Here is a 16,619-nt window from a genome sequence, read left to right as displayed (position 1 = left end):
TTCCCAATAACTTGTTCCCATTGTCCGTTGGAATATCTGGAGAAGATGTCGTGAGTAGTCCTTCTTCGGACTCAACATTGGCGACCAACTTTTGCCGAAGCCCGCGACCCTGAGATCCTTGTCCTCTATCGCCCAGCATTCGTCTCGTGTTCAGCCACGTCTCGTTATCGTATGCAACCTAGTCTCGTCCAGGTCCACCTCGTCTTGTCAAGCAGGTCAGCTACCTTTCTCTCTTTCTTTTTTGTATTTTTTGGGTTTATTATTTCCTGATTTTTTTAGTGTGTGTGCGCGCGTGTGTTCTTCATAAAATATTAGTAAATTAGAGGACTGATCATGGTGAGCCACGCTCTAATTTTTAATGTTTAGCAGAAGTGCAACTTCGCTATTTTTAGCCATGCAAGCAGTATTAGTAGGTTCCTCGTCATGTCTAGCCTCTAGACTTGGAGAAGTACAGAAACAATAACTGTAATGCATGATAGTAAACACTTTTGTGAGATCCATGCAAGCGTGCAGTGTATATGTGTGTGTTTTTTTCTTCCTCAGTCATTTTTTATCTCTATTTTTCTCTTCGTCTTATTATTCTCCACGAGGTCCGTTTTTTCTCAGGGGAGGTATGTAAGGTGCCTCCTCCCGTACAATCTTACTTACAGCCTTTCCTAAGCTGGCCGGCCTGCATGCACCTGTACTACGTCATACTCACCTTTCGTTCCATCGGCCTGGGTAGCTACTTGCACGCCAATGTTTGCCATAGCTACCCATGCCCTTTATATTGCCTTGTTTCCGAGTCGATCTCTCTCTCTCTCTTCAATAATCTCGATCTCTCTTCAATAATCTCGCTCTCTTCAATAATCTCGCTTTCTCACTCTTCATCAAAGTAGTCGTTTCGTTCGTCTTGGTCTCTTGGCTCGTCGTCTATAATAAATTTCGTTCCCAATAACTTGTTCCCGTTGTCCGTTGTAACGTCTGTAGAAGATGTCGTCAGTTGACCTTCTTCGGACTTAACATAACAACAACAGCGTAGTGAAGAAATTGTGTAGCATTATTCACACATCGACGAGGAATAGCATCACAAAATTATACAGACAATACATTTTCTTTCTGGAAACAAAGCATAGGATCAAACTTTAGTTTGTACAACGCTTCTAACACAGCCGAATGCAATGGACCTGTACCACGTGACAGTACTGAGCAAACGTCATTACAGTACAACTCCCGACAATTAGCATACATGGACAGATGGCTTTAGATAGATGAAGTACCACTCTGGGCTCATTTCTTTGTTGTCCCCTCCAGTGTCCTGTCATCTCTCCTCTGCGTGACATCACAGTACCCATCTCATGGCCTAGTGGAGTTCATTGTCCCTTCAGCTGCATCTCCTCCAGTATGACTATTATTGGAGCTTCTCACTCTAGCTTCTCTAGTTTCAAAGTTCTTTTTTAATGACGCGTCTTCCACGTTGTCTAACATCCACTTTTGTTATCACTTTTATTGTCCTTGTAAGTTGGTCCTCTCCAGTACGTCTTCTCACTTGGCTTCAAACTGTCAAGCGGAGGCCTGAAAGACAAGCAATGGTGGTCAGTGCTCAAATTTGCTGCTGACGCCACTCACGGCTCCCCTATACCATGCCTGGTGGATGACGCTGGTCACCAACTCCGTATGGATGCTGCCAAAGCGAACTACCTTGGTCCAAATTTCACCAATAAACGTAGCCTTGGAGATGATGACTTGGGCCCGGGGGGATCTCCCTCATGCTCGCCAACCCGGGGTGACCCCTCTTACCCGAATCCACTTCCGCCTGCAAACAGTGAAACTCCTCCTCAACCAGCTCGACGTTGGCAAGGCATCCAGTCCGGACAACATCCCTGCCCGAGTGCTCAAAGAGTGCTCCCATGAACTTGCATCGCCTCCCACGTCCCTCTTCGCCCTGTGCTTTCTTAAGGGTGTTCAGCCAGAGGCCTGGAAGAGTGCTCGAGTTGTGCCCGTGTACAAGAAGGGCAGCCTATGCAACCCTTAGAATTACCGCCCAGTCACCCTCCTCCTCATCATCTCCAAAGTGATGGAGCGTATTGTGAACTGTCAAATTGTGAAGCACCTTGAAAAACATCATCAACCCAGCAGTACGGATTTCGCAGTGGCCTTAGAACAGCGGACCTACTAGCAGTACTTGGGCATAACTGGTCGCTGGCAGCTGGTTCTGTAGGCTGTGCCCACGTCCTGGCTATCGACATTGCTGGTGCGTTTGACCGCGTGATGCACCCTGGCGTCCTACACAGAGCGGCCACTCTCGGTATTGACGGTGGCCTGCTGCAGTGGCTACGGGACTATCTACGGAATCGCACACAAAGCGCAATCGTCAATGGACAGGAATCTGCTCAATTCCAGGTTATAGCTGGCGTACCTCGAGGCAGCATCCTGGCACCCACCTTATTCTTGATGTATGTCAACGATGCTGAGACGTGTCTTTCCCCATCAACACGAATGGATGTGTACGCAAATGACACCACGCTGTACATTATCATACGATCTAGAAATGACTCTGCTGGCAGTATTGCAGACATGCAATCTGGCCTGGATCGATTGAGTAGCTGGGGAGAACAATGGCTGGTTCGCTTTGAGCCGACAAAGTCGCAGCTGCTGCATATTGGCCACCACCGCAACCCCTGGCCACTTCCAGAATTAACATTCAGAGCCCATGATATTCCCAGGGGGGATGAGCTGAAGCTCCTGGGAGCGACTTTCGACAGCAAACTCACCTTCAGACACCATCTTCGCAATGTTTATCTTCGTGCTGTCGCCCGGCTAGGATTTCTGCGTCGAGCATCAAGTTTCCTTGGTCGTGAAGGACGCTGGACAACGTACAGAGGCTTCGTATGCCCTGTACTTGAATACACACCACTGATAGGGATGAGCGCAGCCAACTCTCACCTGCAAAGTCTCAACCGAGCACAGCGGAAGGCCCTTTCTATCATTGGTCCTGACGCCTTGCTGCAGAGGGTAGCTGCCCGCCGCCAAGTGTATGCTCTAACGTACATGTACAAGCTAATGTGCCTTCAGAACCGTGTCCGCCATCAGCATCAGCTACAAACAGTGTTCCTCCTTGTGGCCCCCAACTTTCTCGAGCGTTCGTTCCCATGATTAGGGTGTAGTGGATGAATGAAACAGGCTGCCGCAAGAAATGTGTCCGGAACCGATGCCCCAGTTGAAGTCTCTCATATCCTTCAAGACGAAGGTCCACCGCCACTTGCATCAAAATAATTGGCTCTGGGCTGTGGACTCCCTGTGAGGCTATGTCACCCGTCAACTACCTTCGTGCATCATCTCTTTCTTGTTTCATTTTATTTCATTTCTCTTTCTCGTGGCTCTCTCTCTCTCTCTCTCTTTCTCTCTCTCTCTCTCTCTCTCTCTCTATCTCTCTCTCTTTCTTTCTCTCTCTCTCTTTCTCTCTCTCACACACACACTCTCACTCTCACTCTCTCTCTCTTTCTCTCTTGATCTCCCTCCCTTCCTAGCTGCATTGCTATCGATGCCAGGTCGTAGACTATGATTCCGAGACCTCCGGTCGGATGAGCCTCGCCAACCACATCGGCACATTGCCCCTATTCCCCTTTGTCTTGTTGTCCTTGTGTCATTTCAGTAAACTGTTGTCCTCTTCCCCTGATTATTGGAAGGGCTGTGTTTGCTAGTAAAAAAAGGAAGAAAGAAAAAATCGCTCCACAGAAACAACATAAAATTATTACAGAAATAATGCCGGGGGAAAGTAGGTAAATATGAGAGAGTCTAGAAGTGAATGGAAGAGGGAACAGAGTTAGAGCATTTTCGTCTTTTGTCTTTAGTTCGTAGCCTGTCCATTACCCACTCCCAGTGGGTAAAGTGCAGGTGGGCATTGACCTTCTCTTTTAACATCTGCAATGCTTTCCTTGTTCACGGGTTCAGCAGCACTGCGGGAGCTGGTTCCAGACCTCCACAATGTGCTGAGGGAAGGATGAAAGTACATTATTCCGTTCTCTGAGGGGAAGAGTGGGGGCGAGCTGAAACTGGTGTGATGAATGCAGTTGTGCGCTATGGCTTGATGTGTTGGTAGCTCAGGGTGGAAGACGGGCGAGGAGCATATCTGGGCCAGTTGAACAATGGAGCTTGTACAGAAAGCAGAGTGCTCCAAGCGTTCTGTGAATGCCTAGGCAATGGAGGTTTTTCTTTCTTTTTTCATTTTTCTACATTGATCACGGCTCTCGGGAAAAACCCAAACAATTGCATAGCGGGAGCATAGTCAGTGATGGTGAGGCTTTCTGGCCTCAGCCGACCTGAGGTCTCGACATTATGGGGACATAAAACGCACCAAAAAGAAAGAAGAAGAAAAAATGAAAGAAGTGACAGGTACATGACACTAAATGTTAGGAGGAGAGACAGTACATTAGAAGGAGGGGAAAGATAAGACAGAGAGTGTTAGGAGGAGAAGGAGAGAAAAGAAGGAAACACGTTATTGGAATGAGTACATGGAGCTGAATTTGAAAATCATGGGCTGAGGCAGATATGATGCTGATACTGTGCCCACAATCAGTCGTTGTTCTTCAAACAGCGGTTGGCTGCAACTTTGAAATGTTGCAAGTTCTTGGTGCAAAATGGACCAGAGAAGACTCCGGCGGGCAGCTGGTTCCAGACGGGGAAAACTGCGCGAGGTAAGGCTCGACACAGGTTGTTTCGGGAAGGGACTGGAAGTTCATTTGCCAGTCCGTGTGCGTGGGCGTTACATCTTTGAAACGCACAACGGGTGGAGTGGACTGTTTGGGATTGGGGCTGCTGGGGTGGTAACATTCTCTGTAGAAGGCGATGTGCATCTGGACAATGCATATTGTACAGGAGGCAAAGGTACGGTCCCTCGCCGATTAGGCGATGGCCACTCTGTTGGATGGGGCAAGCCAGAGTGGTTTGTGCCCGGGCAGACAAAGCGCTTGCAGATGACACCTGGAGTCCAGCGCTCGAGAGGGATTCCGGAGGAAGCCGAGATGCTGCGATCCTCGAATAGCCAACTTGGAAACATATTCCAGATCTCTTCAAGACATTGGACTTACGAGCACATTTGAGGTGACGCAAGTAACTTATTATCGCTTTCCAGGCTAATGAAGCTAAGGAAAAATGTTGATAGGAAACACCTCAGGCTCTTCAACAACGTTCTGCAAACGAAACTTCCGTACCTTCTCCTCAGGTGATATATAAGCAAGAGCAAACAAGAGCAAATACAATGAATTATGAACTCGGATGGTGAGCCAATTAAATTATGGTTGAAAAGGAAAAGGACAAAATGTTACGAGTTATGACTAACTGTCCACCAACCACCATTTTGTCGCACTCGCTGACTGTATAAGATATGGTTACGTTGGTGGATAGTTAGTTATAACTCGTAACATTTTGTCCTTCTCCTTTTTCACCATAATTTAATTGGCTCACCATCCGAGTTCAACTTTGCACACCTTATGAGCCGCCATAACCTATGCGGCGAAGCGTACGTAGTGTGGAACAACTTGTTACTGCACATAACTAGTCTATCATACTTGAATGATACAGTGTAGTGAAGTTCAATAGACTGTTGACGTTTTGGTTTGTTACTATTCGTCTTCGCTTAGCTTCCCCTTTCTTTGTTTTCCACATAAACTTGAGCCTCCAAAGTTGGGTGGTATGTTGTGTCGTCGAGATGTAGTAAAGCCGGTATGTCCAATAGTCTTACTAGTTTCGTCATCATCCAGTAACATTTGGCATTCTTTGTTGCCGTGGCGCGTAGCTCGTGCTCTTCTTAGTTGCGCTTTCCTTCCCCTCTTGGACCTTTCCGAACCTGAGCCTTCCAAGTTGGAAGGTTGTTGGTTTGTGCGCCTTGGAGAAGTGTTGGAGCTAGTAGTCAGGTCGCCGAATGTCTCAGTACTCCTTGTCAGTTTTGTGCCATTTTTGCCGCAACTCTGCTATGATAGTTGCTGGGACTTCAATGTGCATAACCAAGAGTGGCTCCACAGTAGCAGAACAACTACTTTTAGAAGTGTCGAGCATGCAGAGGACACGTGCTATATGCACAGTGTTGAACAGCTACTAGCCTAGTCGACCAACCACCGCACGGCTGCAACACACTACACCAGATGATGTCCGACCTACCCGTAGAATCATTTGTTTCTGTTTTGCCACCTCTTGGCAAATCTGACCATGCCTGTCTACTTGCCGACTTCCAGATCCGTGCATCACGCGAGCCTCCCATATCGAGAACTGTATGGAAGTATCAGCTTGCAGATTGGGCCAGGCTCCGTCACTTCGTCAGATCCACCAATTGGGCAGCTATAGCTTGGATTGATCCAGACCTGTCATGCAATGGCATCTCAGAGAGGATCCTGGAGGGTATGAAGAGATTCATCCCCTCTAATACCCTGAAAACCCGTGCATTCCACCCTCCATGGTGGACCCCTGAGTGCACTGCTGCAACAGTGAGGAAATGACGTGCGTGGAGATACCTGAGAGATGACGCGTCTGACGGCAATTGACAGTCAGCTTACCAAGGTGCTAGGCTCTCAACGGTTGCCTGTCTCAAAACTGCGAGAGTGCTTTCATGGCGAAACTGAGACAGAAAATGACCTCAAAGCAGCTGCCACCCAGTGACTGGTAGCACACCGTCAAGTGTGCCTCTGGCAAAGGGCGTCGTCAATCTGTTCCGACATTACGTGATCCCGATGGACGTGAGTACACAGCCGGCGCAGACAAAGCAGAATGCATGGCCCGCTATTTTGGAGGTAAATGCAGTCTTGGCCAAGATGACCTGTCAGCCCCATTCTCATATGTCAGGCCTCGAAATGAGCAGGCTCTTTCGGATGGCCGTTTCCGTTAAGCTGCTGTCGAGCGCACCCGTTGGCAGTTCAACCCATCAAAGGCTACCGGGCCAGATGGGATACCGGCACGAGTGTTGAAAACCTGCTCTGCTGAACTGGACCAACCTCTTTCTAAACTGTTCACACAATGCTTCCAAAATGGGATACAGCCCAAGACATGGAATATTGCCAACATAGTCCCTATACTCAAACGGAAAAGTCTCTACCCTCCAATTACCGTCCAGTTTCGCTCTTGTGTATTCTGTCCAAAGTGATGGAGACAATCCTCAACAGAACAATAATTTCGTCGAGTCGAACAACGTCTTCTCCACAAGACCGTTTGGATTTCGCCATGGCCATAGTGCAGCCGACCTCCTCTCCAGCCTCCACAACCAGTGGCTTCCTACAGCCGGGGAGAAAGGCGCAGCACGCATACTCACCATTGACATAGCCGGCGCGTTTGATCGCGTATCACACCCCGGTATGCTACACAAGTCCAACGTATACGGCTTGCGTGGGCAACTGCACCAGTGGCTCAGCAGCTACCTCATTGAACGCTACCTTCAAGTGGTCATTTGTGGCCAGACATACTCAAGGCTCCCAATTCAGACTGGAGTACCCCAATGCAGTATTCTGGGTCCGACTCTCTTCCTCATATACGTGAACGACTGCGAGGACCACGTACCAGCCAGTGCTGACCTAGCCTCATTCGCAGACGACACTACACTGCATGCCAACATCATCTTCACCACCCAAGCCCTCCGGCTAGCAGTCAACAACATCTCCCTCTGAAGTGAAGAATGGAAGATAGAAATTTGAACCAGCCTAATCCCAAGAACTGCCTGTTAGCTTCCACCGCACCCAATGGAACATGCTACAGATTGATTTCAACGGATCTAACCTGAGGGAACAAGAGGAGCTCAGGCGTCAGTTTTGATGGTCAGCTTACCTTCCGGCGCCACCTTCGTATCGTAGCCCTCCGGGCAACACTGTAACAGGTTTAATCAAACTTGAAGAGTAAGAGCCCTGGTTGAGCGTGCCTCGACCAGTTATATGCAAAATGTGATAGTATACATGTGGCAATGGCGCCAATGAAGGTGCTAATAGACAGGCGTAAGACGCACGAGGTGCGAGGGAGTGTAAAGTTATAGAGAACAGGGGAAAACTGTTACATCATCCCCCTCCTATGGAGAGGAAGGAGCTTATAACCCAAATGCTCAAGTGGAATAGAGTACAATAAGCGCAAACACGTGCGAGACGAAAAAAGGCTTCGCACTGAAGTAACACAATAAGACGACTGAAACTCCATGCAAATAAAGTGTAATAAGCTCAACAAATGTGTAAGGTGAAACTAGAAGTTCAACTGCAAAACTCAGCGGGCAGAAGCCAAGGTTTTGTACTTCTGAAGTGGAACAATGTCATTACCAGATTCATCCAACAAATAATGTTCAGGCTCCCAAGTGGCATCAGAGTAGCCTTGCCACTTGACTAGGTACTGAAGCTGATTCTGCCGACGGCGGTGACTGAGAATGTTCTCCACCACATAGCGGGCATGACCATCAAGGTCCGTGATAGGCGGAGGCGTAGGCTGTCTCCTATTAGGAATAGCGTTCTTCTCGTAGGCACGGAGTGCCGACACATTAAATACCGGGTGACAGCGGCTGGTATGAGGCAACTTGAGCTTGTAGGCATTCGGGCCGACCACATGGGTTATAGGAAAGGGGCCAAACCACTTGGGGCGTAATTTATGGGATGGTCGGTCCCGAGCTTCAGGAGTCAGGAGGAAATCCCGGTAGACCATTACCAAATCTCCCACCTTCAGCTTTCCCTCGACCCTTGTCCGATCTGCATAGAAGGCCTGACGAGCTTGAGCTGCCACTAGCGCATCTTGTGAGATCTTGACCGCGTCTTGTCTTGCTTGCAACCAATCAGCTGAATCTCTGCCTCCCTGAATAGGGTTGAGGAAGTCGGGTGGCGCTCTGGGATTTAGACCGTAATTTAAGAAGAACGGTGTGTTTCCTGTAGATGATTGAGTAGCGCTGTTGATAGAAAACTCACAGAGAGGTAGGAGCATATCCCAGTTATCTTGTTTATGATTTACAAAAGCCCTCAGCACATCCTCTACTATTCTGTTTACTCGTTCAGTTAGGCCATCTGTCTGAGGGTGATTGGCAGTACTAAATGCTAGTTTCGTTCCTAAGCGATCAAACAATTCCTGAAAAAATGCTGCCGTAAATCTTGGATCACGATCACATACAATACTAGAACTCAAACCATGAAGTCGAAATACATGTTGAATATACAGATCAGCACTTCCTTTAGCGTCAATAGTAGAGGAAGTAGGTGCTAAATGTACACACTTTGTCAAGCGGTCTACAAATACATATATAGCATCATGACCTGTATCGGTCCTAGGCAAACCCATGATAAAATCCATCGAGATATCTGCCCACGGCTGACTGGGCACTGGTAAATTCTGCAACAGACCAGTTTTTAGCTGGCCGCCTTTAACTCGTTGGCAGACGTCACATGACTTGACAAACGCCTTTACATCCAGTCCCATTCTGGGCCAATAGAAATATCTAGAGAGTCTGAAATAGGTGCGATCTCGACCGGGATGCCCCGCAGTCACACAGTCATGGTATTCTTGAAGCAGGGCGAGTCGGAGTTTGCTACTCTTTGGAATGCATAACCTGTTCTGTGGTGAAGATCTGAGATAAAGATAACCGGGTGTTTCATTTAGAAGGTAACGGTCGTGCAGATTGTCATGGCTTGAATTTTTCAGTCTCCTGATAATGGGAGCAAGATCCTTGTCGCACTTGTAACCGTTGACAATTAACTGCGCTAAGTCTGGATTAATCTCTAGGGTATGCTCTATGGCATTCAACTGAATGTTAGGAGGATAGGATGACCCGCCTATTTCAGAATCACTGAACAGATCTGGACGGCGTGAAAGCGGGTCGGCAATGTTTTTCTTTCCTGGTTTGTGAAAGACCGTAAAGTCATAGTCAGCTAAAAACTCTACCCATCTTGCCTCACGCTTGGTGAGAGTCGGTTTGGTTCGTAAATAGACAACACCCATATTATCAGTCATCAGGTCAAAGTGGCGGAATAGATAGATTCTCCAGCACTTTAATGCAAATACCACAGCCAACGTTTCCCTCTCGGCCGCAGTATAGTTGCGTTCTGCAGCTGACAGTTTCCGACTACAATAGGCTACGGGATGCAAATCCATATCTTCTCCCTGCTGCAGGAGCACACCCGCCACGGCAAAGTCACTTGCGTCAGTTTCTACCATGAAGCTTTTCTCAACATCGGCCAGTTGCAACACTGGCGCCTCGAGTAATGCTGATTTTAGAGACTCGAATGCCTTCTGTCTAGCAGCGCTCCATTCAAAGCGTGAATTTTTTCCGGTGATTTCTTCTAATGGACGAGAGATGGTCGAGTGTCGATCTATGAACCTTCGGAAATAGTTTGCAAAGCCAAGAAACTTCCTCACATCAGTTACTGACGACGGAGTTGGCCATGTTTCCACAGCACTTATCTTCTTGGGATCAGGGGAAATTGATGTGCCGTTGATTTTATGCCCCAAGAAGAGAACTTCTCTCACGCCGAATTCGCATTTAGACTGTTTGCAATACAGCTCACTATTTCTAAGTGTTTCTAGAACTGTTTGAAGATGATGCTGATGATCTTCCCAGGTCTTGCTGAAAACTAGAATGTCATCCAAGAATACTACAACGAATTTTCGGAGATGCGGTTGCAGAATAGAGTTCATGAGAGACTGAAAGGTGGCCGGGGCATTAGTCAGCCCGAATCCCATGACTCTAAATTGGAAGTGGCCGAACGGCGTATTAATGGCCGTCTTAGAAACATCCGAGTCTTGAATTCTGATTTGATTGTAGCCTGACCGCAAGTCCAACTTGGAGAAATATGCACTGCCCTGGATCGTGTCGAATAAGTCATCAATATTAGGAAGACAAGCTTTGTTTTTGATCGTAATTCTATTCAATTCTCGCCAATCGCACACCATTCTCAGAGTACCATCCGACTTTTTCACAAAAAACACAGGTGCACCGTATGGCGACTTACTTGGCTCAATGAATCCCTTCTCAAGTAATTCTGATAGCTGTGACTGGAGCTCGTCCATCTCTGGTTTCGGCAGGCGGTAGGCGGGTCGAGACGGTGGTCTGGCTCCATCTTCTATCTGGATTTCATGGTCGACTGGTCTCTTCGGTGGAAGCTCATTCGGCAGCTCGTCTGGAAATAAATCCTGGTACCTCTTGAGCAGGTTCTGGATGTCTTGTTGCTCTGATTCCTGGAGTTGTGGCCCGGAACGATTCTCCTCGTTTGCAGCAGTGACCCATGCAAGAAACCCCTCGGCTCCACTCCTCAGGGCATGACGAGCTTGTCGGCCACTGATAAACATGCTTTCCACAGATGGCCGGTCGGCTGTCGGCGGGTTAGCTGAAGGCAATTTGGCAACAAAGGGCTCACCGTCCAACTGAACTTCGTTCGTACGGAAGTTGATGCTGGGGTTGTTCCTTGTAAGCCACGGCTTGCCAAGAATAGCGTCGTAGCGAGTCAGGGGATACACAGTAAAGTGCTGTTCCTCACTGAAGCCCCCGACTGTCACCCTTAGCGTGCGTGTGGAAATCTGCGGGACCTCGCTGGTCGAGCCGTCCGCCAATGTTACGCTCAGCACTGCTGAGCTTGCATCCGTGTCAAGATGATGCTTTCGAACAAAACTGTCTGCAATGAAGTCATGCGTCGAACCGGAATCTATCAGCATCACTGCACGGCGACCGCCGATCTTTCCCTGTATGCGCAGTAGGTCGTGTTCAGGTTCATTGCCGACGCTGACGTTGCTGACATGACACCTTTCTGCAACGGGACAATTTCCTACAGCTATGGGTGTCTCCGGCTCCGTAGGTTCCTGGAGAGCAACGTCTTCAACCTCCAGAGCTCCGAACCGGTTAGCGACTGGTACCGGCGTGGGCGCTTGGGTCGTCGCCAGTAAGCGCACCCCCTTTCTTACTGGCGACCAGCGTTTGGGTAGCGCTGTCCACCCTCAGTACAGTCTTTAGCGAGGTGGCCTGGCTTCCTGCAAGCAAAGCAGTGTCCCATTGCTCGCAGTTGGACACGCTCTTGGTCCGTCAGCTTGCGGAGGCCCTGACCACGGAAGCTGGGCACGGAACGCGACTCTCTACTGGCTGGTGGCCCCGACGCCGGTGGCCCTGACGACTGCTCCACGGTGTTTGCTGCCATGACAGCTTGCTCCAGGGTACGTGGATGCTCACGCATGACCTGTCGCTGGATGTGCGGCACTAGACCCCTGACGAACAGCAGCGCTCTGGTGTGGTGGTCGATTTCCGGCACTTGCAGGCTGAGGCGAGTGAAAGCAGCAATGTATGCGTCCAGCGACCCGCGCTGCGCTGCGGAAATTAGTCCCATACGCGATGTTTCCTCGTTGTGCCGTGGTCCGTACACATCGCCAAGTGCCGCTTTCAGAGCAGGCCAGTCGGAAAACACTTGGTTAGCTTCCAATGCCGCTATCAACCAAAGACGAGCGTTTCCAGTCAAAAATCCTGCCGCGTAGTCGACCCTCTGTGCCGCATTTGGGAGTGCCAACGACCGTAGGGCCATGTCCATTGCAAACGTCCATTCTTTGAATGTAGCGGAATCTCCTCCAAACACAGGCGGCTCTTTCGTAAGGCGGGGTGTTGGCTCCCACGGTTCCGAGTTCGGATGTATCGTTCGGTGTCCTTGGCTAACGCGCTGAGCGGTCTTGATATCGTTTATCAGCCGAACGACGAGTACGAGGAGCGTAAGCAGAGCGACCAGAACACCTGCCAAAAGCAGAGTAGTAACCATCCTCTGCTACCAATGTAACAGGTTTAATCAAACTTGAAGAGTAAGAGCCCTGGTTGAGCGTGCCTCGACCAGTTATATGCAAAATGTGATAGTATACATGTGGCAATGGCGCCAATGAAGGTGCTAATAGACAGGCGTAAGACGCACGAGGTGCGAGGGAGTGTAAAGTTATAGAGAACAGGGGAAAACTGTTACAAACACAGCGACTTGGCGCTTTGTGTTATGCTTTCCACCTTTTAGACGTGCCCGGTCGCATCCAGGCCTACAATGCCTTTGTGCGCCCAGTGATGAAGTACTGCTCCATCGGCTGGATATTAGCAGCCTCATCCCATCTTCCTAGACTCGACCGTGTGCAAGCCCGAGCCATCCAAACCATCGCCCCAATGTTTTGGCTACCGAGTCTTGCTCTTCGTCGGATGGTTGCAGCACTTTGCCTCCTGTACAAGATGGATTGTCCAGATGCACATCCCCTTCTACAGAGGATGCTGCCACCCCAGCAACCCCAACATCAAACAGTCCACTCCACCTGTAGTACGATTTAGAGATGTTATGCCCATGCACACCAACTGGCAAATGAACTTCCAGTCCGTTCCCGAAACAACCTGTGCCGAGCCTACCCTCACACAGTTGTCCCCGTCTGGAACCAGCTGCCCGCCGGAGTCTTCTCTGGTCCATTCTGCACCAAGAACTTGCAACATTAAAAGGTTGCAGCCAACCATTCTTTGAAGACCAACGACTGGTCGTGGGCACATGACCATCTCTGAGTATCAGCATCACATCTGCCTCAGCCCATGACTTTTATATTCTGCTCCAAATACTCCTCCCAATAACAACTGTTCTTCTTTTCTCTCATTCTCCACCTAACACTGGCTGTGTGATCTTTTCCTCCTTGAAACGTCCTGTCTCTCCTCCTAACATTTCGTATCATGTACCTGTCACTCCTTTCAATTGTTTCTTCTTCTTTCTTTTTGGTGTGTTTTATGTCCCCATGACGTCGAGACCTCAGGTTGGCTGAGGGCAAAAAGCCTTACCATCGCTATGCTCCCACTATGCAATCTTTTTGTCTTTGCCTGTGAGCTGTGTTCATTGTAAATAAAATAAAAAATGGTCGCACTCATTGACTGTATAAGGTCTGGTTACGTTGGTGGACAGTTAGTCATAACTCGGAACATTTTGTCCTTCTCCTTTTTCAAAATAAATTATGTACAGCAATGTAGTGATAAAACCAGGTCAAAGCAGAATAGCTAAAAACAACGATGATTAATACGTGACCAATATACATCATGCCTATACATAATTCATTGTTCTTGCTCTCATTTGCTCATGCCGCTATATTACCTTGTTGATGCGGAAGGAGACAATGTACGGGAGAAGGTACGTCACAACATGAAGAGAAGGCACGGAAGTTTACTCGCAAGAAAGTATTCAACTGCGTAATTCTTCTTTCTGCTCATAAAAACGAGCATGCATCAGGGATAATCTGACTTACATTATTCCTTGGTTCCAACGAATGTCCAGAAGTGAGAAGATAGTCCACTGTGGAAACCCGACCATATAATGCTGCTTGATGTAATGGTGTTGCACCATCCTGGAAGTAGCAGCAAAGACAAGACATGTACACACATACCCACATTCATACACATGTTGATGCACACGCACCCTTGCACGCCTGGTCCTGGTCCTGGTATACACTGCCATGTAGGTCACGTGTTTCTCGTTGAGCGAGACGGAGACGAGAGGAGACATGAGCGTTGGTGACGGGATAAGTCGTTTCGCCTTTTGAAACGCCTCCGGCAATTCTGACATTGCAATTGGAACTTGTCCCTTTCATCAGCAGTTGGGCGCCTGGTGGATCGGTTGCAGTTGTGGATAGCAAAGCCCCGGATCGACTTACAGCAGCGTTCACAAATGGGACAGTGAGCGGTACCGCACGGTTTCCGAATACATAGGCGTACAGGTGAAGAGCTTGTGGCATTGGCAACATTCGGGGCAGAATTGGACTGGACACAGCGATGGACTACAATGCCACCCGCACTCCGAAACCATCGGTGACACTGGGAGCACTGGCGGCTGTTGGCTTGCTGCTGGACTGGTTTACGCCGTTCCATGATGCACTTGTGGCGGGCGATATCTTGCTGCCGAGCAAATGCACGCCGGCACACCTCGCAGACTATCTCCCGAGCCGGTTTCTGAGCTGGTTGTATTGCTCGATAAGCTTGCCGCCACTCAGATCGTTCCTGCGCTGTGTCAAACCATGACTCGTCGGCGATGTTTATTCGTCGCAGGTCGACCCTAATTGCGTCTCGCCATCGTTTCCGCGGGCCACACGCTGGGCGTGGTGGCAGCAATGTGCCAAACAACAACATCCGCGGCATCCGCTCCTCAGGCATGCGTACCACGTGCCCAAGCCATTCCAGTCTTCTCTGCATGAGGCGGTCGGGGATATCCAGTGGGTTTGCTGCATTCCATGTTTTCAGAATGGTGTCCTTGGCTATCTTCAAGTCCCACACATCCCGCTGTGCAACACTCATGATGGAAAGAAGCGACCGGTAGTAGAAGGTCGTGATCCGTTGCACATCACTTTGCAGCGGTACCCACGTCTCCGCACAATAGAGCAGTAAGGACAGAACACAGGCCTCGAAAACCAGACGCTTGGTGCGCAGAGAGAGATTGTGGTCATTGAAGACAGCATGACGGAGCGCTCCAAAAGCACGGGAGGCAGATAAAACACGGGTCGATACATCTTTGTGAGATCGGCCAGAATCATGGATAACAGCACCCAGGTATCGGAACTCACGCACACATTCCAATGTGCCATTCTTCACAGGAAGAGGAAGTCGGTCATCATCCGTGATACCATAGCCAACCGCCATAAATTTGGTCTTGTCCAGATTGACGGTCAGACCAAATGCAGACGAGACATCGATGAACATATCCAGAGCAAGAGCAGCAGCAGTACGGGTAGTGGCAAACAGTGCAGAGTCGTCAGCGAACTGGCAGTCGTTGATGGTAGTCTGATCGTCAGTACGCTTTCTCTTGAAATAAAGCGAGCCCCCAGGATTGAATGCCAACGGGACGCCGATACCAGGCACATGCTCGACCACTCTGGACCATCTCTGGAAAACAGCCCACATGAATATGTTGAATAAGACTGGTGCCATACAACAGCCCTGCCGCAAACCACTCTTCACTGCAATGGGTTGGATGGGTGTTGACCCGATGGAGAGAGTAGCCGACATGGAGGTGTGAAACGACTTGATGATGTTTACGATGTTACTAGGGACCCCTGCCTTCGCGAGAATCAGCCACATGCATTCACGGTTTACTGAGTCGTACGCCTTACGTAAATCAACAAAGACAACGTATCCCGGGCAGCGATGTTCGTACAACTTCTCCAGGACTTGGCGAACTGCAAACACCATGTCTGTGCAAGATCGACCCTTACGAAAGCCGCACTGGGAGTCGGGTAGAATATTCTCCGCAATAATCTGTAATCTGGACTGAAGTACTCGAGCAGCAACTTTCCCAACAACATCCAGGAGTGATATGCCACGCCAATTATCACACAATGAGAGGTTACCTTTCTTTGGGATTGGCACAAGGTTGCAGTCTACCCATTCCTGCGGAACAGCCTCGTCATCCCAGACATGGTGCAACAGATCCAACAGTGCCTCCATGAAACTCTCACCACCCGCTTTGACCAACTCAGGCAGGATAGCTGAGGCGCCAGCGGCCTTGCCGTTGCTGACTTGTCGAATAGCTCGCGCCACCTCTGCTGCATCCGGCTTGCCAGCGATGTTCTGGTTGATAGGCTGCTGGTCTATTTCGTCAATGGCACATGGATCAAATGTGCTAGGGATGTTGAGTACGCCATCGAAATGTTGGTACCATCGTCCACCTTGTTCC

General features: G+C 49.2%; 1 protein-coding gene across 1 annotated transcript in view; it reads right to left on the bottom strand.

Annotated features, from left to right (window-relative positions):
• The window catches only part of LOC135826975 (uncharacterized), a 122,772-nt gene that overhangs the window by 81,389 nt on the left and 24,764 nt on the right, over window positions 1–16,619 (bottom strand). Inside the window, exon 3 of the mRNA XM_065339500.1 lies at window positions 14,203–14,301. The gene's annotated coding sequence lies outside the window, so the exon portion shown is untranslated. The remainder of the gene's footprint in view (window positions 1–14,202; window positions 14,302–16,619) is intronic.

The sequence above is a fragment of the Sycon ciliatum genome, chromosome 11 (genome assembly GCF_964019385.1).
Source record: "Sycon ciliatum chromosome 11, ocSycCili1.1, whole genome shotgun sequence".
Classification (NCBI taxonomy): domain Eukaryota; kingdom Metazoa; phylum Porifera; class Calcarea; order Leucosolenida; family Sycettidae; genus Sycon; species Sycon ciliatum.
This window is presented reverse-complemented; position numbering and strand designations above follow the sequence as displayed.